Source organism: Vicia villosa, linkage group LG5 (assembly GCF_029867415.1).
Source record: "Vicia villosa cultivar HV-30 ecotype Madison, WI linkage group LG5, Vvil1.0, whole genome shotgun sequence".
NCBI lineage: Eukaryota > Viridiplantae > Streptophyta > Magnoliopsida > Fabales > Fabaceae > Vicia > Vicia villosa.
This window is the reverse complement of record NC_081184.1, coordinates 160,506,566-160,513,868: the sequence shown is the minus strand read 5'-3', so window position 1 is coordinate 160,513,868 and position 7,303 is coordinate 160,506,566.

Here is a 7,303-nt window from a genome sequence, read left to right as displayed (position 1 = left end):
TGTGGATCAAGAGGCTGTGATTGAGTTTATTCAGAAACATATTATATATAGGTTTGGAATCCCAGAAAGTATAACAACCGATCAGAGATCAGTCTTTACTGGACGGGAAATGCAAGATTTTGCCTGAGAAATAGGTTTCAAGTTATTTACTTCTACACCTTACTATGCTCAAGCAAATGGACAGGTTGAAGCAGCAAACAAAAAAATAATTGGCCTTATTAAGAAACATGTGGGAAAGAAACCCAAGAATTGGCATAAGACTTTAGATCAAGCACTCTGGGCTTGTCGAACATCTCCAAAAGAAGCTACAAATACAACTCCTTTCCAGTTGACATTTGGACATGATGCAGTACTCCCAATTGAGATATATTTGCAATCGGTAAGAATACAAAGACAAGCAGACATTCCTCCCAACGTGTACTGGGAGTTAATGATGAATGAGTTAGTAGATTTGGACGAAGACAGACTTCGAGCACTGGAAATGATAAAAAGGCAAAAGGAAAGAGTGTCCAGAGCATACAACAAAAAGGTGAAAGGTAAAACTTTTGTTAATAATGACTTAGTTTGGAAAGTTATTTTACCTATAGATCGAAAGAATCAGGTACTTGGTAAATGGTCCCCACATTGGGAAGGACCCTTTCGAATCTTAAAAGTATTTTCGAACAATGCTTACGAAATTGAAGAGTTAGCAGAAGATTGTAGGATCTTAAGAGTAAACGGGAAATATTTGAAGAGATATAAACCAAGTATGTACGAAGTAAAGATTGCAAAAACGTAGATACTCAGGGTACTACGAAAGCCAAAATGGTCAGGCATGTGTCAAAACATATATGTCACATTGATCAGAATGGCTTTACAATCAGAATAGATTGTTAAGTGGAAGGAAAAGAGTCTAAAGAGACACCAAAATATTTTTCATTCATAATAGGAGTACGTGCATTAAAAAGGATCCAAAGAACAGGATCTGAGATTACAAAAGAAAAAGAAAGCATAAAAACTTGCTAGTTAATCCTCTGGTCTAAACCTTCCAAGGACAGCACAGGCGAGGGTTCAGCTTCGAACATATCCATGGCTCCAGAAATGCGCATCCTCTTCACTACACCTTTCCTAAGGAAAATGTAACTGAGGAGTCTCCCGTATGGAAGACAGGTCACACTCCCTTGACGGTTGACACCAATAGAGACGGTCTTAACAAGTCCTTTAAAGATCATCAAAGGAATGTTAATTTTCTTCCCTCGAAGACCACAGAGGATAAACTCCAAGTCTTCAACCATGATGTTGTTTTCATCAATCCTCCGAGGTTGAAAGTTTCCCACGAGCATCTGGTGCCAGATCTTGATAACTTTGGCACTGAAGCGGTTGTTATCCATAAGAGTTCTCAACATGAGATGAGTAGTCATGTTGAAACTGTTGTCATCAAAAGTTTCCCCAGAGTTATTGCATCTCATTAGGTTGGCAATAGTGGTGGGAGTGATGCTAAGACGAGCATGTCGAATATTAGAATCAATGGTGGTCCTACCTTCAGGATCTATGCGTAGGGACGCATTCATCCAGAATTCTGCCAACATGTTAGGGTAGATAGCACCCTCCAAGACTTCTTCAAAATAGAAGTCCAGTTCTTGATTGACAAAAAGGGTTTCGACGTTGATGAAGTTACGAACAAGTTCATCCTCAGAAAGTCTGAACTCGTTCTTGAGGAGGGCTTTGATGTTATTAAAGGAAAGAGGTTCAGCCATTGCAAGGAAAAGAAAGGTTTTTTGAGAAAGAAGTTGTGTGTTTTCTTTTTCTGTGTTTAGTTTGGAGAGAAAGCGCATGAATGAAGAAATGAAGGCAATATTAGACCCTTTATATAGACTGGGGATACTGAAGGGTGGTTTTAAATTGTTAATGATTGATTGGACTGCGTTTGGTTTTCCAAAGAGAGAAGTTATGGCTTCCGCCGTTTCCCGCCCTTGGAAGTTGAGAAGTAATCATGAAACTGATGCACGCACGTCTTAAATTGACGTTTTGAAGAAAGTGACGTCACTGTTCAATAATGATTATGGCTAGAGAAGTGGAAACGTCAAGTCTAGAGGCAAGGATGCTGCGAAGGATGTTCAGGGTCTATACGTTGCATTAAATAAAAGCACTGTAGAAAATCTAAAGATATATTTTGGCAAAAATTGAAAGATTCGCTAAAATAGTGCTGGCGAACATTGTAGATATAAACGAAGAAAATAGAAGTCAAGCATACGAATAGATGTTTTTACAAAAGCTTCGATTACAAAACAAAAATGCAACAAGTTACAGGATTGGAAACAGCTAGTTAAAATCCTCAGGGAGATTGTTTTTGATCTTCAAGTATTGAGTTTCCCACGAAGACATACAAAGCTCAATTAGTGCCCGTTGTTTCTTCAATCTTTCGATCTCTGGCACTAATTTCTGTGCAGTCTCGAAATGTTTAATCCCCGACTGCACCACTTCGAGCAAATCCTGTTGGTTGGATTTTTGTATGGCTGCCTGACAACGTTCAGCTTCCTTTATCTTGTCCTCGAGTACCTTTATCTCTTGTTTCCAGGAGTTGATGTTCTTCTCATAATCATCAAAAGCCTTCTGATTTTCTGAATGCTTAAGCTTGAGGGCCTCACCTTGTTTCGTTGCATCCACAGCAGAATTCCATGAAGAGTCATGAGAGGCCATTGTCTCAGATAGCTCTTTTTCGACATTTTGCTTTCGAAGAATGTTGGCTTGGAGTTGATCAATTAGAGAACCTAGCAGAACAATTACCTTTGAAACTTCTGTGGAGACTTGAAGCAAATCTACTTTCTTTAAAAGTTGATTTAAGTTGTGACTCTTAATAGGTTCCCGGCTGAGAACATCCACAAGATTGACCCCAAAGAATCTCTCTTTTATTTGTCGAAGGAGGCTAGGAATATCTTCCTTGTCACCAGATTCTACAGTCACAGCTGGAGAGACATCAAGTTCCGAAGGCGAAGAAGTATTCACATTCATAATAGCCTTTAGGAAACTAAGAGGATCAGTTTGCTTAAGTTGTTCCAGCTCCGAAGGAGTAGGCTTCGCAGGGGAAAGCGTCGAAGTTGTCCCAGGAATGGCTTCTGTATCAAGAGTCGAAGTCCCTTGAGGATCTTGTTTTTCTGGTTTAGAAGTCTCCTCCATAGCATCTTGCTCCGATGCAGTATCTTCCCTGTCATGTGGTTGTAGGTTCACATTGTCGCTGCCTGAGAATGGGTGATCTTCTTCCAAATTTTTGTCTTGGTGAGTAGGTGGGGATTCGTCAGTGGATTGGCTTTCTTCGACTGGTTCATTAGGCAATATGGTGGCGATTGGCCTAGCATCTTCGAAGACTGGGGAGAGAACATGAGTTTTGTTTTGAGAGGTATCTGTATTAAACGGAGCAGAGTTAGTCATAAAGATAAGCCTTTGAGGGGTTTATTGACGAAAGTTAAAGATTGGCGATTACCGTAAAGTTTGTCAACATTAATGGTAAGGCCATGATCCTTAAAACCTGAAGTGGCAGTACCAGCGTCGTCCTGCAATAACAAGGTAAAATGTCAGTTCAATCATTTAGTTAAAATTACAAGATAATATGTGGGGTGAAACTCAAATACCTTGGTTGGGATATTATCTGGACTTGAATTATGACTTTCAACAACGAAAGCATTGCTGGCAACTTTCAAAGGAGACTCTTCAGAGGATGCCTTATCGCCAGGAGAAGCAGCTTTAGAGGGACTTATCCCTTTCCCTTTTCTTGAAGGGGTAACAGCTTTTTGTTTCTTCCTGTGTCCTTGTCTAGTACGAGGAGGGGATTTATCTTCGCCATCTGAGGCAGCTGTCGAAGAAACTTTCCGCTTCGAACCTGTTGGGGGTTTCGAGCTCTGGAAAATAGATGATAAGTAAGATGAGTACTACTCACAGATTGTACAAGATTAAGAATATGAGATGGGTATGTACCGTGGGCTTCTTGTCAGTGACGATGGAGTCACTCTCACTTGGTTTGTTGCTCTTAGATGTCCCAGAATCCTTTTGGGCAGGAGCTTCCTTAATCTTCCTCCTTCGTGCAACAGCTGTAGTTGAAACTGAAATCAGTATATCAGCAAAGAAAAGAAAAGTCAGTCGAAAAGATTGTCTGAATCCAAACCTTCAGGTATTGGAGTCAAGACACGAACATGTTCAAGATCTATATGTAGATGTCCTTTGAAAGTATCCAAGGTATGCTTAGTCGGAACCACTCGTTCGGCGCGTTTTTTAGTACTGTTTTGAAGGTCTTTTAGAACGTTGCCACACACAAACCAATTTGGAAAAGGAGGGCTCAAAGCCACACCAAAATCTGCACTTGGCAGTGGAGGGAATTTTGGAGGATTAAGTTTGAAAGCCACTTCATAACGTAGTTCTGGTCGAACATACGAGGGCAATTTCAACTTATCCAGTTTGGCGGAAAACTTTTCGCGCAAAATGACTGCAGCCTCACGAACGGTCCGACTAAGATCATCAGGCCTGTAGATAGTTTCAAAGAATTTTTGAAAAGCTTGGATTTCTTTAATATGAGTTGAAGTACCTTTGTGAAAATTCTCCTGCACATCAGCAAAAGCTGCAGTTAGTTCTTGAGCAAGACTATCGGCATCAAAGATTTGGGAGCTATAATAATCCATCCACCATTGGTGAAAATCTGGTGTAGAGTAAAAAGCAGGTTCGAAAGGAACAGGAGAAAAATTGGTGGTGCCAACGTATTTGTTGATTTTTGTTTCACATTCTCCTTCAGTCAAGTACAAGGTATGGAAACACATATGGCTCCTTTTCTCATATAAGCACTTGGGTTTTATTTGAACCAACCCAAACTGTCTCGAGACCAAATTTGGTTGATAGCACACGAGAATACATTGACCTTTTGATGGTCGAAGGCGATGAGAAAATAACCTTGGAGTCAGAAAGGCTTCCCAAATTTCCATAGACTCAGTTTGTTGATCCTGAGATGTTGATGGGAATTTTCGAGTAAACCATCTGTCCAAGTAACAGATGGCGTCGCTGGAAGTTCTTATGAGAGACGTGGCAACAGATTAGTGTAGGACCGTTAAGGTCGAAACTAGTATAAATAGGAGTCTTAATGTTAGGATTCTGTGTGTTCATTTTGTACAAATCACTCACATATTTACTCAAGTATCAAGCGTTAAGAGAAAGAGTTCGCTGAGAAAATGTACGTATGACACCACCACTTTAATACATGTGTATTATCTTTCGTTTTCAAATATCTTTCAGAATTACTGCATTCCATTTACTTCTTGCCATTTACATTTCTGTATCTTTACTTTAATGTCATTTACTTTCGAATTACTTTCATGTCATTTATTTTCAAAGTCTTTAACGTTTCTGCATTCTAAGATTCTTTACGTTTTAACAGTCCTTTTAGTTTCACATGTTATGTTATTTATCTTTTCATTGAAATCATACTTACATATAACAAAGTGATTATCAAGATTACTTGTTCTTTAATCGAACAACGCTTATTGACGAAGACGAATCATGAATATGGTTCAAATGAACATTGATAACAATCTTTTTGACTATGTGTCCTAGGATCAATCTAGTCGATCCTGCGAGTAACCAAATCATATTTATTATAGTTTGGAAGACTAGCGGTTGTTTACCGGAAATCACCGTAAACAGGTATCTCAGTTGGTGACAATAACTTTCAGCATGTCTTCTTTGTCCTTCAACATTGCCTGGAACACCTTTAAAGCCTAAGTAACACTCTTCTCTTTTTCGCTTTCTAGAAATGCAAAGCCAACAAAATAAGGCTTGTTAGTATAGGTAACACCAACAATTTCCAATAGTGGGAGCTTGTACTTGTTGGTCTTATACGTTGAATTAATGATGAGCATAGTAGGAAACGTGTTGAACAACTTGATGGAATCAGGATGAGTTCAAAATATATCTCTAACGATTACTCCATCCTCACATGTTCGGTACCTAGATACATAACTATTATCATCCAAAAGTTTCAAGAGTTGTTACATTTCATTTCTATCCCCCTCAACGCCTTGTTATTTTGGTACCAAATATTGTAGACTTGCTTGATATTTACGATATTTCTAGGTCTTTTACGTTTCAAAGTTGCAAGTATGTTTTTTGGTTGCACCGTATTCAATGTCATATCTAAAACGCATTCATTCTCTTCTAACATGAGGTGACATGCAATTGGATGACCGGCTAACTTTTCACACGTGTCATGGTTATGTAAACCACATATCACATTAAATCTACATTTGTTATTTGGCAAAAGATAACCACACAACTTAAAGGGACACTTACATTATCTTGAACCGGTGTCATCTCCTTTGAAATTTTAGAGAGGAGTTTTATACTTCTTCACATGTCATTCTCACAAATATACCTCTTCTATCCGAACCATTACCAGACCTTCTGATTACAACATTCAACCCTAGTTTGAATGTCTCCATACGAATTCACTGAAGCATATGATCTCAAAATTCAAACTCTTGTCCATTTTTAAATGGGTTGCCAATATCTACCTCCTTCACATCAATGCGTTTGACATCCGTAGACTAAATAAGTTTGAGGAAAACATGGGGGGTGTACCATATCTAATGAAAACAATAACATAAAATATTCAAAAACAACTAAAATTAAAAATAGACAGACTCCGAAAATGCATTTCTGGAGGAATTCATATAGAATTCGGAAGGCATTTCCGGATTAAACGTAAGTTTTTAGCTTCAAAACAAGATTATTGTGACCAATGAAACTTGGAATAAATTATCTTTACTTTGAATTACAGCTTCTTTTGCTCTTTTTGATGTGATGAAACACAAGAAAGAAGGTTTGGGGTGAAAATATTGATTGAGAAATGGAATGGTTTTTGGAAAGGCATTTGAACAAAAATGGGTACGGGGACTGATCATGCAAGTGACTATTTTATTAAAATCACGTTTGATATTTCCGGAAGTGCATCTCCAAAAATTAATGGCAAGCAAAGGTGACAACAGGTTGTCAAATTTCCGCTTGAAAACTTCAAAAATGTATTTCCAAAAACTCCACCAGAATGCTCAATAAATAATATATTAAATGGATATGTCCGGGGATGCATTTCTAGAATAAAATTTTGTTTTAAAATAGGGTGACATCATTTCAATGTGTATTTTAGTGATGTAGATGATGCGTTCAAAGATACATCTCTAAAATTTGAAAAACAATTTTGTATTTTACATAAAATGTTTTTCCATCACATATAATAGAATTAGTATTTTTCTTGATCACAGGTTTGAGCCATTTACTTGTATTGGATCAA